The sequence below is a fragment of the Passer domesticus genome, chromosome 3, assembly GCF_036417665.1.
Source record: "Passer domesticus isolate bPasDom1 chromosome 3, bPasDom1.hap1, whole genome shotgun sequence".
Classification (NCBI taxonomy): Eukaryota; Metazoa; Chordata; class Aves; order Passeriformes; family Passeridae; genus Passer; species Passer domesticus.
In genome coordinates, this window is record NC_087476.1 from 60,238,146 (window position 1) to 60,255,211 (window position 17,066).

Below are 17,066 nucleotides of genomic sequence, written 5' to 3' on the forward strand. Positions count from 1 at the left end.
ACTTCTAAGGATTTGCATCCTTCTCCCTCTTTCCTGTCTCTGCCTTTCTGTCTCATGCTATGAGACATTTAGCAGCTCCCACCAGGGCTCACACCCTCCAACCCAGCAGCCTCCAGTATGGACCAAAGGTGCCACCAGTTGGACCTTCACAGACTGGCCCAACTTCAAACAAGAGACAACATCTTTGTGTTTGTCCAGGCTTGAAATAGTTTGACTCTTTGAGTGGAGGAACTTTTTTCAGATTTGTGGGATTTTATGTTTTCATAAAAGCTGAATAGAACTTCTATTTAGTGCAGCTTTTTTTTTTTTTTTTTTTTTTTTTTTTTTCCCCAGGGAGTGGGCAACCATAAGAAGGGAAGATCTAGCAAATAATTTTTTATTTTCAATTCCCACCTCTGGCAAACAGCTCATGCAGCAAAGAGAAGGCACACAACAGAGCTGGAGGAGAGAAAGTGCTCTGCTCTAAAAATATGTGACAGTGAGTGATGCAGAAAAAGTAGACAGGGAAGTGAGTGTTAGTAACACTTTCGAGGATCAATCAAGTGCTTGCCTTTCTGCTATCACTTGAACTGTGGTGTCACTCCTGCAGGACTTTAGACAACTGTTTGTTGGAGCACTTACAAAATCCAGCAGTTTGTCTTTTAAGGGATGAATGAAAAATATCTAGAGGAAGAATAAATTGCTTATTCCGCATAAGGCTGGCTGAGCTTGGCATCACATAAAACTTCCTTCACAAAATGCAAAAATTGCTTGTACACTGAGAAACCAGATGGGCTGTCAGAATTTAGATCCAAACTGACTTTGAGGTGTACTGGGGTCTTGGTTATACCATTAAGAGGGAATAGAATTCTTCACAATATTATCCAGTCTCTATATAACTTGAAGTTTGTCCTCTAATACTTATTTAGGATGAGCTAAACCATTTGTCTCTCCACTGACTACAGAAAGAACCTGGGCAACTAACTTAGAATAGACAATCAATTTTTGATAACTCACATTAAGGGAGGTGGAACCGACCTGAAGTGTATTTCATATAGCCAGTATCCTACTAAAATTTATTTTCCAGGATTAAATTTAAAGAGTGGAGAAGGAGAATTTTGCCAGTAAGGCTTGAAAATAGACAGACACTTAGCACGATAGAGACAGAAAATTATGTTCCTGCCTGAAGTGACCCAAGGGAGAAGGCTTGCACTCAACAGAAGCTAGATTGTATTTGGGGTGAGAGAGAGGGAGTGGGACAGGAGGGAGAAAAGGGTTTTAAAAGTCTTATTCCATATGTGGATGAATAATAGAAAGTATGTGAGGAAAAATAAAAAACAACCATCCTACTAAAAAGCCATCAAAACTACCCTACTCTCCATCTGACTCAGTGAGGCACTGGAGCATTTTAAGCCCAGTTTGCAAAGATTCAGCAGACATGAACAGATTCACAATAAGGATTTTACACCTCGCATTTCTAAGCTAAACGTAAGTCTGGCATAAACATACATTTGAGTGACAGTGTTTGCCACTCAAATGCTGCCACTAGTAGTGCTTCTCCTAGTAGTATGGCCTCTATGATGTTATTCAGGATCACTGTTTATCAAGAATGAAATAAGGATGATTAAAGAAGAGGATGGGAAAAAGTAGATGAAAAGCACCATCCAATCTACTTAGTCACATGGGAGATAAAAATACTTAAGTGTCTGAAAGGCAGTTATATTGCACCATTGGTTTAATTGGTCTACATATCAGAAAATTATCATTTACTTAGCAAGGAAGTGTTTATATGTCAGAGTCAGGATATCTCTTGAGCTGGTAATGTGAAGTAAGAAGTGCATAAGCTTTTACAACCACAGGAAAGAAGACCAATAATAAGAAAGCAAGTTAAGCTTTTACAACTGAGAAACTATCTCCCAGCTACAGTACACCATTGCTCTGAAACAAAACTACACCATGATGGTTCTTGATTTCTGGAGACTGACACCACTCATGGCTGCAGACAGGAGGGGAAATGCACCGACAGAAAGCTACCTGTGATAGACGGGCCAGGAGACACTATTCAGAGGCTGACCTTCTGCCTCTATTCCTGCCAAAGCATTGCAGGGTTGGACTGGGAGATGTTGCTAACAACTTTTGAATAACTTCAGCTTTTCCTTCCATACTGCAGAGTTTGATAGTGATTTTGGCACTTTTGTGCCTGGCTGGACAGGTTTTGTAGAAGCGAGGAGAAGACAAGTTTGACAACTTTCAGGCTTCATTAAGCTCAAAGATTAAACTATGTGCAAATCCATGGACAATGCAGCTGAATGTTGACTTGCATCTGTGTATTGGCATTGCTATTTGTAGTCAGTCAACTTCAGAACAGTGTATTCAAATTCCCTTGAGTCATCTGCTCAAGGAAAAGCTAAATGCTTGAAGTCAAATCTAATTATCTCTGTGCAGAGTGGCTATGTAGCCAGCACTGTCCATTTTTGGTCGGTCTTGGACGTTGTCACAGCATTTCTTTAAGTGCTCAACAGCAAATTGATGAAATACGCAGAAGCAGGGAGATTAAAGCATATGTTCAAGAGTTTATACCTCATGTGCTTGCCATTGGCAGCTTAATTTTCATGTTTGTGAATTTTGTGATCTTGCTCACCATAACCAGCATACAGATACATGAAGAACTAATGCTTGTTTATTTCCAGCTGATGTACTTTACCTGAATTAATACAAGTAAGCATCAAAAATTGTTCTCTTAGAACATTAAGTGTGATATGAAATGAGAAAGTGAAAGCACAGATCAGTTCTGTGTGATCCCATAGAGGGATGTATACTGTTATCCCCTCTGTTTGTCAGTAGAAACTGGAGGGTCTGCTGAAAAAAAAAGCTATTTGAGCAACCAAGGGGAATTTTTTAAGCCCAGGAGTTGAAATATGTTACATTTCCATATCTTTGCCTAATTCTGGCTCACAAAGCAAACATAGTGTTTGTCAAGATCACAAAGTACCCTGAATTTAAGAGCTCAGAAGTCCCAAAGTCCAACCTCCTCCTTCCTTTGCTATGCTGCTTGCTGTGAGAAGAAAAATATTGGAAGGTTTTGAGAGGCTCCCCAGATTGACGTCTGCTGTTCAATACCTACCTAATGAGCTGCTTAACAACTGTTACCAAAATTAATGAGTCAAGTCACAGCTGTAATTACCATATTGCAGATCACAGTATTGTATTAGATTACCATGGACTTCTACTTAGGAATATTTACACCATGACGACTGTTTAAAATGTGCTCCAGTGTTTCAGCAGATTGCATTGCCTCATAGCCCATATTTATTAGGCTAGGCAGGACTCACAGGAGTCTTATCATGAATTCTTTGGCTCCAGCTTGTAGGGATCAATGAAGAGCCAATCTTAATGTTACGAATATCCAGGTATTGAAAAATGCACAAATGTTAAGAAGGCCTTAATTGTATGTGTGAGCTTACACAGCAAAGGAGCAAGTATCTGGGTGATGAAAACAGTAATCTGGGGTCAGAAGCAAATGCTTCACTATCAGGATATATAAGTACAACTGGGCATAAATTAGTCTGATTTAACTCCTACTTCAGGAGAGAAGTGAAATGCTCAGAATATAGTGCTCCAGCAATTTAGGGTAACCAAGCATAGTTTCCTTATACAGAGCCATGCTTTCTTCTGTGCAGAAAGAGGAAAGAAACAGTTCTACACAACAACATCCTATACATTGTCTTGAAAAGGCTGTAATTTCACCTTCTGCCTATATCACTCTCTGCTAATGAGAGATTATAAAAGATAGATAAACAAATTGCCTTTGTTTCATAAAATCAGATTATGTGAAAATGGTCAGGGTTCTTGCACATTTGGATTCATCTCCTACTTGTTTTCCATTAACAAGGGTTCAGTAGGCTGCAATATGTGTATGTGTGAGTACAAATATACATACATACATACATATATATATAATGTGTGTATATATATGTATATATGTATGTATGTATATGTGTGTGTGTGTATATATATATACAGTACAGGAGACCACGTGTTCAAGGGGCAGCCACTGCCCCCGAAACCAGGTATCACGACAGGGAAACACTTCCTGGAGCCTCTCCTCCATCTGTCCAGCCCCATTCACTTTTCTGCAGCCCCCAGCACCTCACTGTGTTTATGGAAGAGGGCTTGCCCATGTTGCCTCCTGCTCCTGTGCAAATCACTGGCAAGCTACAAAACTGGGAGGTGCATGCACTGCCTGATGGATAACTTAACGGGACTTGCAATGAATGAGCACTTGGAGAACTTACCTTTGAATCTTGAAAAGGCAATTTCAGAATGGCTGGTCTTGGTTTCCCCATTTCCTGCTCCAAAGAGAGCCTGTTAGGACAGACAAATGAGGCAAGTCAATAACATCCACCCGGACAGGATATATTGAGCCAATTCAAGGGTAGGTGGGGAGCAGCTGCGGTCCTGCCTGTGAAATACTACAGCCATTGCCATTGTGCCATGAGTCATCAAAACCCCTTTATTTACACCTCCATATAAGTGCTGGCAAACGCTGATTTATGTGCTGAAAGCTGAGAACTGGGGTATGGCCATGTTAAAGAAAGAAACACAAGCACATACCTGCACAGACCAGCAACTTATCTGCTGTTTGTCCAGGACAATTTTAAGCCACAAAGACCTGAAACAGATTGATCTTTTATTACTTTTGAATTGAGGACAGATTTGCACTTTAAAGGCTCGATTATATTGCTGAGCTTGTTTACTTTTTATGATTTTGGAAGATGGCATGGTAGCTTGGGCAATGAAACAGAGCTTAGTCTCTATTATGTGTTGAATTTCAAGCTCTGAATTGTAGTTTACAATTTTAATCAATTTGGTGCCTGAAAAATTATTATATTTACATTTGAAGTGCAAATTTATAAAGGCTGATATTTGACAACATGGTTCAGATTTCTGCCTGGTTTTACCTGTTGGAGAATTTGGAGTTATCCTGAAAAGTACGTGGTATGTGGTAGCCTTTTTGGAGGGTTCAACAGATTAATGATTTCTGAAGTTCAGATATAAATAGTTGATCTTCTGCAAAATCCATTATATCCAGAATTTTTGAATGGGATATCTACTCTGATTTTACTAGGAGAAATGTAATTATTTTGATAACTAGACAGAGACTCTTATTTGTTTTCTCTCTACTTGAAGAATTCCTTGTTTTAGTTGCCTAGTGCTTTAATAATCTATTGACCTCATCGGGAAAGAGGAACCTAAAGATCATTTATGGTGTGGTTATTGGAAGCTTCTGGGACAGATGCTTTATGTAAGGCAGTACCAGGGTGCAACAAAAATGTGTGTGTGGAATTGGTGTTTAACACTTTCTGGGTGTTTTAGAAGTGTAGGAAAGCATCAGTAAACATTATATGTCCAAGTCTGCATTTGAAACCATGACTGTCCAGAAAACAGGTTTTTCCTAACTGAGGAGCTTCCAGATCACTGATCAACATATGGACTGCTGGATGAGAGAAATCAGATTTATTTCAAATTATTATTTATCAGATCCCTATGAGGAGAGGGAGTGCAAGAGAAAGGGAGGGAGGGAGGGAGGGAGGGAGGGAGGGAGGGAGGGAGGGAGGGAGGGAGGGAGGGAGGGAGGGAGGGAGGGAGGGAGGGAGGGAGGGAGGGAGGGAGGGAGGGAGGGAGGGAGGGAGGGAGGGAGGGAGGGAGGGAGGGAAAGAAAATGTGGGCATAACTTACTACTCAGTGTGTGTTATACCCCTGTTTTCACCAGTTTCTCCCCTAGACCATATAGAAGAGTGTGTGGGGAACATCAATAATTTTTGTTTTATTATATTAATCTATTTATTGAGTCAGAGAATCTCTGGTGTTTTGTTATACTAGACCAAGTGCACAATGAGATTTTAGAAACTGGTGTGGCAGATGATCTAAAACATATCATTCATATATTCAATATATCATGCTCTACAAGGATGCCTGTCCTCTGGTTTAGAGCTGATCACCTTTTTGTTTTTTTTTTTTTTTTTTTTCTTATTTGGGGAGAAAAGGTTAACAGTTATCTGACCAGTCATTCTGTGTCACCGAGCACAAGCAAATCTGGCATGAGAATCCTTAATTTTATTTTTAGGCACCTAATTTGTTTTCCCGTCTGATGATATCTTCAGCTGAAATCGTTGGCTGCTGATCACTTGTTTTTTTCTCCTGCAGTGAATGTAATTGGACACTCTTAACCGTAGCACAACAGTTTTAAATGACACAGAAAGTAAACGAAGGCTGCTAGATTAAAGAGAAGTCTCTCAATAGATTTGTGATTAACTTGCAACTATAATAAGAAATTACATGAAAATAGAAATGAGTAGGAAAGGTTAACCAGCTAAGACAGGAAATTATTTCAACAGCAGGGGGGGTAAAAAAGAAAGGAAAGATAGTGTCTTTACAGATATACTTCTGACATGAGCTGTTTCTCAAGAGCAATACACTAGAGCTAAGAAAATGCCTTGTAGGTCTAAAAGATACAGTTCAGACTGGGGATCAGGATTTGTGTTTTGGTTCTCATCACTGGTTTTCTGCCTGCTCCAACACCTCAATTTTTCTTCCTTCCTGTTTAGCCTATATTAGGTGTCTGAATAATGTTTAATGACACATTCTACAGACAAGAACATTCTACACATATAACTGGACAACAGATAAAATTTTCCATTCTCACATATCTCAGCCTTGTACTCACTTGGACAATGATTGCTCAAGGGGGCAAAATGTACCAGAGATGAACATCAACATGAACATATGCCTAGCTGTTATGACCACAAGGTTATGTATGTCTTTTAGTTAAGAGCAGAACATGTGCCCACAGATAGTTAAGAGTAATTTGATGCTTTTGTAGGGACCTCTCTTATGAAAAAGGAGAAGAGATGAGAAGTGAAAAAAATAATGAATGAAATCTCTTCTTGGTCAGATTGTCTGTTATTCTAATAAAAGGCCAGATTACTGGTTTTTCAACAGATAAAGGCAGTAAGATGAGACTTTTTCAATTTTCACAAAATTTGTAGAAATAAGCTCACTTCTTCACATTAAGTTATTTGTGAAAATTGTTTGAAAGTAGTCAATAGATTTAAAAGTTACCAGTAAACAATGTCCTTTGAGACAATACACTCAGAGTATTTCTATAAGCCTTGTTTTTAGGGAAATCAGTTTAAAAAAACCCCACTCTCATTACTTCCAATAACTTAGCTTGCACAGTTTGTAGCTTGCATTCCAGATGAGCCAGCCATTAGAATACATGTCCAGCTCCTGCTCTGTGTAAGCAACAGTTCCAAAATGAAGAGTAATTATTTTGGAACTTGGAAGGTCCCTCTTTTGTAACATGGTGACCCATAAAGGTCAAATTTATACCTATAGTAGTTCTATTAAAGGGAAAGGAATTGTTTCAGAGATGAGTTTGCCCTATAAACTCTCTCAGACTTGTCTCGGTTTGGGTCAGCTGTCTACTTCACCTTGAGTGGTTTTGATTTCTTAAATCATCTCATGATTCTCTCTTTTAATACCTAAATTTTTTTTTCCCTCATACCACAGCACTGGCACTACAGGTCCTTTCTTGGTCTGAATAGGGCTATAATAGTAACATGAATCCAAAATAAATGGTCATTGCCCTACAGTATATTACATAAAGTAAGACAACTACTTTTTACCCCTTACAGCCCCTGTGAACTCAAGGAGGTCACAAAGGGATAATAAAGCAGTATTTGGCCTGTACTGCTTTACGGGTTCACAATAAAAACTAAAATAATGTAGGGCTCCATCCTGCAGCCATGTTGCTGTTGTGCCCATTTCTCTGTGGTTAAAAATAAATAATTATTTTTAAAAGAACAAGCTTTTCTTTATGATCTTAAGAGGTCTGCAATGCCATTAAGTTTATTCTTCACTTTTTGTACGTTTCAGTTCTTATGTCCTGCAAGCATCTCTTTGTTTAAGAAAAATGGATTTCACTTATTTGCCTTACAACAAATTAGACATTAAGTTTTCCTCATGCATTCTAGAGAAGGACCATAACATAGGGATCATATTAAGAAGGGGAACAAACATTTCACAGATCACTCTAGACTACAGCAGGGGTTTTCTTGCACAAATGTTATTTCATTACTGATCTTCAGCATCTAATCAACCCTTCCTCAGGCTGATTCATAAGGCTCCTTCTTACGAAAATCAGAAATCTTGTGTCACCAAAAACTATTGCAGTATTCATGTGTGGGCAGATACCTTCTGAGGCTGGGCTCAGACAAGAGGTCCTGTATGAACAGGCATGAAAACTGAACTTTTCTTGCCATAAAACACATCCTGTGGCCAAGCTGGAGCCAATACAACCATCACTCCACTGACAAAAGAAGTGTAAGATCTGAGAACTTCAAGACTATGGAGCCATCTAAGAGGACAAAGGTCTCCAGATGTGGGGCTGTGTAGGGGGAACGAATCACCCCTCTCGAACTGATGGCAGTGCTTTTCCTAATGCACTCTAGGATACCACTAGCCTTTTTTATCAGGAGGGCACACTGCTGACTCACGGACAGCTTGCTGTACAGAAGAGCCCCCAGGTCTTTCTCTGCAAAGCTGCTTTTCAGACAGTGAGCCTCCACCCTGAAATGTTGCATGGGATGATTCCTCCCCAGCAGGATTTTGCACTTTCCTTTGTGAAACTCCATGAGGTTCCTCTGTGCTTCTCTTTTCTCCAGCCTGTTGAGATAATGCTGAATGGCAGCACAGCCACCCACAGTACCAATAACTCCTCCCAGTTTTATATCATCATCAGACTGAGGCTGCACTCTGTACCATTGGCCACATCATTAGTAAAGATGTTAAATGGTACTGACCCCAGTATCAATCCCTGGGATGCACCATCAGTGACTTGTCTCCCTCAGGCTTTGTAGCAAACTAAGCACGACTTTTCATTCATCATTCTGTGGTGCCTACTCCTGATCACTTCCTTGTCCTTCACATACCTGGAAATGGTTCCCAAAATTAGTTGTTCCACTACCACGTCAGAAATCAAGACAAGGCTGGCCAGCCTGTAGTTCCCCAGATTCTTGCCTTCCATGAGCAATGGAGTGGCATTCACTCTCCTCCAGTTTTCAGGAAGCTTTCTCAACGGCTGCAGCCTGGCAAATATAGTAGGACTTAGGAGTGCAACCCCTAAGGGCCTCTACACTTGCATGTTCAGTTTGTTTACATGCTCCCTAACCTGATCTTTATCCATAAAGCTGGTCAGTCTTCTTTGCTCCAGATTTTCCCAGTGGTCTTTGGCCTGGAATCCTGAAGGCTGATCTTACTGGTAAAGACTGGGTTGAAGGCAGCACTGAGGCAGTTGTCACTGGACTTCAAAGCAGGTGCTGTAAACAGCTTTCTACAAACAGAATGCCTGTCTCTGGATCACTTTGCATGACCATCTGTAGAATCAGGCAGATCCTGTTCCATGTGTTAAACATTGATCACTTTGAGCTGTCACTGCAGCCAGAAATATACAAGAAATGAGGAAAGAAAACCAAACTAAAGAATTTTCTGGACTATCTAAATATTCCATCTAAAACATATAAGGTTTGCATTTGGCTTCTGGCCATTGAACTCACCTGCCAAAGCAGCTTTCATTCTCCAAAACCATCTAGCAAATGCCTTCCATAAGCATGGTAGCTGTGCAAGAGAGGTAACACAAATATAAAGGAACTGAAATAAACTCACACTAACTTTAAGCAATGGAAAGGAATATAATATTCTTGTATCGTGATGGGAATGAACAATGTTCCCCAATAGAAACCAACATTCTTCCATGGAACTCTGAATCTGCAGGACAGATCCCAACCAAATGGAAGATTAAAAATTAATCAGGTAAACATCAAGATTTTAAGACAATACAAGATGGACATTGTGTAAAAACAAAAGCAGATGGAAAACCTCAATTTTACTTTACAAGCTGTGTTACTCCCTACTCAAGTCACATTAGCACATTCATGCAGAAGAAAATGCAATCCTTTGAAACAACTCAAAGCTCCCAGAGTTGTTTTGTGATCCCTCAGTCATCTTCCTGCTATTCACAGGCATCCTGTGCCTGCAGACTTCTCAAATGTTGCTCCTTAGAGACACTTGCCTGGCTCTTGGCTAGAGCATCTCTGCATTGCTAACGAGCAGACTTCCTTCCACAAAAGGTTCTGTACTCTCATCTGATTCTGCTTCCTACCATCCGTCCATTCAATCACATCCTGCTTTGAACTTTTGCCCTTTTTAACTCTCTATGCAGGCTTACAATCCTTAGACATAAAAATACATAGATATACTTACGTTTATCTCCCACAGCCAGAGCAGCCTCAGGGATAGTGATTTAACAGCTCCTGTTCCGAGGATAAAGTTGTTTATAAATATGGATGTAACTGGGCATACCAGTGGGAGGCAACTACAGAGTATCCCCAGGTGTCTCTCTAGGAGACCCAATTCATTTAGTAAAGCATCCTTCTAAATGCGTACACACACTCACACACGTATGCACATACACACAGCAGCTCCTGAAATGGGCACAAAACACGGATCTTTTCCACTGATATGAAAAGTTGTTAGAATGGTGCAAGAGTCGTAGATCCTGATTAATTTGGTCTGTACTGCCGTGTTCCTTCCACAGGAATATAAATAAACACAAAGAGAGGACCATTTCCTCTAAAAAGCTTATTTGTTGTGAAATGAGGAGGTTGTATCTTTGGAGGAAGCTGACTGGACTCCTTCTTCCATTCAGTTCTCGGAGGCTTGCTGCAGGACCTGGTAAACAGGACAGCATGGAATTTTAACCAGGCAAACTACCCAGTCCAATATATAAAAACCTAAGGCTGCAGCTAGTATTATAGTGTTTCCTTGAGCTGTTTGTCAGAAGTGGAATCCTTCTTTGCTCTTAATCCATGAGACAGTGGGCAAAGTTCCTGCTGGCTGCTCCAGAAGGGGTGGTGGGGTTGCAGGCAGCAGGAGCAGCTATCACTGCAAAACACACACCTTAGCCTGCAACTTTTGCTTAAGTGGGATAATTTAGTGGTGTGACAAAAGGCTTTTCATCCTCGAGTACAGTTGTGAATGCCACTGTGTGCCTAGATTAGACAAACAACATTACAAAAAACTATGTTTGTAAAGATAACTGATGAATAAGAAACCAGCTGGTGACATAACCTTTCAAATGATCTAAATAACTGGTTGAGTTCAGAGAGGAATAACCTTTTAAAATCATTAGATTTTGTAAGCAGATGTAAAAATAATTAACTTCAAATTATGCATCCAGACAATAATGTAAACTGCAGATTTCAAAGTCAGAACAACTGCAGTTTACAAAGGCAAGAAAATGCTGCTTAGAGAACAAGACATCAACGACTGATTGTCAGGTGAGACATTCAGAGCCAGACCAGCATGTTTGAGTTCCTTTAAAGACAGGACACTGAAAAACAGGAGGTCCACTACTTTACCTTTTTTGTCTATTCTGGAAATGTTCCTTTTCTCAGCCTCTGAATCACTGGCTTTATAGCTGTTTATATGATAGTGATTCCCAAGATGATGCAGAGCAATTTACAGACACTGGAAATCAAGTCCAAATCATCTCAGTTTTTTGTTTGTATTTATAAAGGGCAGTGTTAAAATTATACTAGAGACAGAGGAAAATTGATACCAAGTCCCAATATTTTCTTTTGCAAATGTTGATAAAGTACATATAGGCGTGAGTGAAAGAAGACAAATCTGAAAAGATTTTCCAAATCAAAAGAGGGTGCAAACACTTGTATGAGGCAAAGGGGGTGGGAGGAAACACATCCTTCTGCAAAGCACTGCTAAATGGGCAAATCGCTGCTGAAGGAACCTTTCTTTCTGTCTGGGGAGTCTGGTAGGACAGTCAAAGATAGATGAGGAAGACAAGAGAAAGGCCTGATAAAGGCCTGGATAGAGAACCTGAATGAGTGGAAGAACACCAGAGGCACAGGGCTGGCTGAAAACCAGCAGCTGGAAAAAAACTTGAAAGTGGCCTTTACCTATACAGAAACAAGCTGCCAAGTACTTTGCTCAGTTTTGCCTGTGAGTTGACACTGTGGAAGTGTTCTCATTCCTGACTCAGCTGTGATGACCTCTGGCCAGTGAGAAAAGATTGCTCACTTCACTGTCTCATCTGGCTTGCAGAGTAAGAAGGATGGAGACTCCATGTGAGATTTAAGATTCTTCTGCACAACAAGAAAGCAATTTAAGATTTTTTAAAAATGAAAAAAAGAAAGCCAGAGGAATTTTTGACTTCTCTCCTACCAGTTGCCCTGGTATCTAAATTATCTTCTAGGCTCTGTGCCCATAATCTTTATGTGGTACTATAGAAATGCAGAGCAATCTTTCTTTACCTGAGAGTGGAAATTAGTGTTAGTATAAAGAGAACAACCCTTCCAGGATTTACGGTACTCCAAGGACTTGGTCAGCTGTGTAAATTTGTTCCATTATGACTAGTTTCCAAATCACTGCAATATATTGATGGATGTGTCTGTAAGATAAAAATCTGCTGTTACATCAGCGTAAAGCTAGCACAAGGCAGATACAAAGATTTCATTTTTTATATCTGCCTTGGTATCTAAAATGTTTCTGCATTTAAAATCTCGCAGCATGCCAGTATCTATTTTGGGCTATATATACATGGAGGGCATAACCTGCTCTCAAATTTTAGAAAAGAACTTAAAAAGTCATGTGGCTAAATACAAGATTTCTAGCAGACTTAAAGTTTGAGTGCAATGCCTGAAACCTTGCACTCCTTGACAGATGGGCCAGGAGTAGGGTGCAAATTCCTAGATGTCCAAAGCCCACCATTTGGCTGGACCTGAAATAGGATGGAGATTCTCCTCTTACCACATGAAGGTGAGCTCTGAAAACTAAATTTCAATGCACAAACTACTCCACCTGTCCTTCTTCCCACCTTGCTTAATCCTATAAATGATAAGCACTTCCAAAAGTTATCTACAGCCATTTTTGTTTGTCTCCAGCCACTCTCTCCAAAATTGGTCAAAGGAAATTCTCATCAACTTTTGATCTTTTCTGCACCCAAGACCAGCACAGGCAATGAGAGGAAGAGCTGCCAAACGGCATATTTTATGACACCTGAATCCACACCCTATAATAATGCAGGCAACGTTTTTCCCCCCAGTAATGGACCATTTATTTATTTATTTAGTCTTCTTTGTTTTTAAAAGACCATTAGGAAGGCTTGCCTGCATTTTCATTAGAGATTAGCAGAAGGGGAAGGGTGGATGCTTATCACCCACCACCTGGAGAGGTTAAACATACAAAAAGACATGAAGTTTAGACACAGACTTGTAAGGCTTGATTCCCTGCCAAAGCAGAGCTGGAGTACAATAACTCAAAGTCATGCCAAAGTTGAATAGCCACCTGCTAGAATATGAGCTAGAAATGAAAGGAACACCTGCAAAATAAGACTAGGAAGGTTGGGGGAGGAGTTGCCCTTGAAAGGGAAGCAACAGAAACAGGCAGCAAGAGTCTATAGTGAGTAGTGAAGTTTTCAAATAAACTAGCCTAAAAGTTATGTTTGAGAGTTCAGCAAGGAAAATACTTCCTATAAATAAAGCAAGAAGGAGAACCACACCACAATCAAAACTGTTGATTCTGATTTTCGTCAGACTGATAACTTGATGTGCATATTTCATCAGCATTTCCAAAGATGGCAAAACAGCAATAATGAATTCTTGCTGCCCTGGTTATTTCCAGATGCTGTCATTATCCATTAGTACTTCCCCATTCACTAACAGTTCAGGTAAAACATAAACTACAAGCATAAAATACCACTGAGTTAACTAATTTCTAAGAAATTCTGTGTATTGGTATCCATGCAGCAGCTCCTCCCGAGTCCCTCTTCTACCTAATAATTTTCATTGATTCATTTGTTGTGTAGACCACTTACCAGTATGTGCTCAAGACTGTTTCTAGATAGACTGAGACTGCGATAATGAAAAATCAGTCAACTGGAATACCAGCACAATGTTATTTATTTCTTGAAAATAACTAAATCATCATTCAGATTGCATGCTCACATTTGTATTTACCAGCAGATATCTACCTCTCATATTCCTTATTAAAAAAAGGAAATACAGGTCCAAGCTGGACTCCCTAGTACTATATAAGTCACTCTGAGAATTAAAATTGAGGTGCGAGGTTGAAGTACCGATTAGCCAAGCTTAGTGTGCTATGGAGATAAAGAAGAATTCTGAAAGAATTGATTAATGCTGAGAATAGCCTTTCCTTCCTAGGTTGTTTTGCAATACAGAAGCAGAGCTGAAGTAAACAAAACTAAAAACAGAGGAACATTTTACTCAAAAAACCCCAAACAAGCAAATAAAAACAGAAAAAGGAGAAACTTGTGGCAATTCTGGACAAGGAGATGACACTCACTGGCTGCTCTTCAATTTCTACAGAAGTTCTCCAGTTAATGATAATTTAGGTTCCTCACACACCACTTAAAATATATAAATAAATGTCAGGGATGCAGAAGTAGGTCTGTGGCAAATCCACTGAATCTCTCACAGGCGGGTTCACATGGAAACTAATCTCCATAATACTGATATTGCTGATTTTGTTATTGTTTATATTGCCTTAGCACTTAGAAATTTGCCTAGATACTCCTTTTAGCAGGCATCAATTAATTGTTCTTGTATCAAAAATTACCATCTTTAGTACCTTTCTTGAAGGATGCAACATCTGAAGACAATTTGAACATGAAAGTTTCTTTGTTCCACAGAAAAAAAACAGAAAAGATGGTAGTACTTAATAGCCAGCAGCTGATAAAATCCACTGCCCAATGCATATTACAATCCACACCTTTCCCTCCACCTAAAAGTGAAGACCTGAAATGGAGTGTTTCTGTGGTGGACATCCGCTGGGACCACAAGAAGCTCCACCATCTAATCATCATAATAAAAGTCATGGTTTAAAAAAAAAATGTAAAAGAGGATAAATAAAACCCATTCTATGAGTAACAATTTTTACCTTCTCTTTCAGATTACTTTTTTTATACCTATGCCCTTGTCTAGCCTCACACCTAATTGCAATAAATGGCTCCCAAATTAGTGCAGATGAGTGTCTGATAACGTGGGATTCTATACCTGACTGGAATTAATGTTGGCTATACCCTGGAAAAAAAAGGGGTGCATATGTTACATATATGTTTTATTTACATTTTGAAAAGAAATGAGAAACAAAAAATGTAGTCTGATGTTGTCTGCAGAGTCTTTACAGTAGATTCAGCTTCAGTGATGTATGAGTCTCTTGAGCCAATTTTGAGACTGCACAGTCCCCTTCCCTTTATCTTCATGAACTGTGTCCTAGTGGGCTGAAAAACACAGTTATTTTAGCCACTTCTCACATTTCTAGATGAACCCTTTCTTCAATCAAAAATGATGAAGTGAAATGAAATTATGAAAGGCAGAAAACATAGAGCCCAAAGTGTGACCTAGGAATCTTAATTTTCCTCAATCATTGCTGTAACGGAATGCAAGTCTGCAGCAGCGGGGGTGAAATTATAGTACAAATTACCATGCTATGCCAGATAAATTATTCTCTGCAGCATGGTTATTAAGTGATAGATAAATAACTAACACTGCAGGACTGATTGACAAAATATAAGTGACCTGGAGCTAAGCAGGGCACTGTGGAAATAACATTGCAGTGCCACTAATATTTTAATACTGAAATGAGATTTTCCAAGGCAGAAAAATCTCAAAATAGTATATGACTAAGCCAGCTACAAGTTAAACGGGTACTAAGGAGCTCTTCAGCTCAGAATGCCTAGCTTCATGACATGTCTCATGTAAACATTTTTTAAATACAAAGTTGGGAACTGTTGCATGTTTTCTGTCTGAGGAACACATTAAAGACTCCTCAGACAGAAAACATGAGAGAGTGATGGGATATTTTTTTTTCCATCAAACAGGTGTTGGTAGATAGCTATCTTCTTTAACAACAGCTTCAAAGACAGCATGGGACATGGGCTCAGAGGTTATTCAGTGACATGGTGTTGTTCCGTTTCAGAAACAGAGCTAATAAATAGAGAAATTACTCAGATTATTGTCAGAAGGAACCCAAGAAGTCACTCACTACATGGGTTCTCTGGAGAGCTTCCTCCATTATTTCTACAGCTGGAGCCGGCTTCAATTTGAACATTTCTGTGCATAACACTGCTGTCATAGAATAACTTCTGTCTTACTGTTTGTGATCTTTTTCAAATTTACCAAATGCCTGCTATCAGTCCTTGTGACATGTTTGTACAAAGGCTGATGTTTGCCTGGAAGAGAAAGAGTTCTGCCCAGGTCATCCCTAGGAAAGAAGAAAATTTTTATACAAACAAAAATAAGGGCACTCTCAGAGTAGGATTTTTGATAAAGTAAGCAAGCAGGGTTAACAGCAAGAAGAACACCGGCTTTTTGGAAACTGAATATCCATCTGACAATGGGCAAAAAAGCTGACTGAGAAAGATGCAACATATGCCTTGTTCCAGAGGAAAAGTCGTGATGAACCACAACCGTGAAAATACAAAATTGTACCAGAAAACAAAAACAACATGTCATGAAAGAGACGTGAAAAGCATGCATGTTCTTGATCGAGATTTGTATATATCTTCTGCTAACTAGAAAAATTTCTTCTGAAACCTTTCTGTTAGATATTTCATTCACAATGTGCTGTAAAGGAGCAAGCCATTTGTCTGGGTGCCTATGAAGCTGGAGCACAGGAAAGTGAATTACTGCAGAGATGGAAGCAAACCAGCTTTCAAGCCTGTGGCAGCTGAACAGAGGTCTCTGACCTCATAAAGGTGTGCTACACATAGGATCTTATACCCAGGTACGTGCTCCAAACAGCATTCCAGCCCCAGGCCTGGAAAAGAAACTTGGCTAGTGTATACAGCTGAGGAAATGAGACAGTATTTTGATAATGCTCTTGATTTCAGGGAAATGCCTGCTTGCCTGAGGATCTTAAAACATTGCATGAAACAGCATTGACATGATGCTTAGAATGAGAGACTTTTTTTGCCTCTGTGCATGTGCCAC

General features: G+C 39.6%; 1 long non-coding RNA gene across 3 annotated transcripts; it reads right to left on the reverse strand.

Annotated features, from left to right (window-relative positions):
• Positions 1 to 15,175: 15,175 nt before the first annotated feature.
• Positions 15,176 to 16,803, reverse strand: LOC135298113 (uncharacterized). Of its 3 annotated transcripts, none has more exons than XR_010360090.1 (3): positions 16,671 to 16,797; positions 16,120 to 16,338; positions 15,176 to 15,355 (listed from the first exon to the last, which is right to left on the reverse strand). It is a non-coding gene; the product is annotated as an uncharacterized LOC135298113 (long non-coding RNA). The 3 variants fall into 3 exon arrangements; XR_010360092.1 differs by having other exon boundaries at positions 16,082 to 16,338; XR_010360091.1 differs by lacking the exon at positions 16,120 to 16,338 and having other exon boundaries at positions 16,671 to 16,803.
• Positions 16,804 to 17,066: the final 263 nt, after the last annotated feature.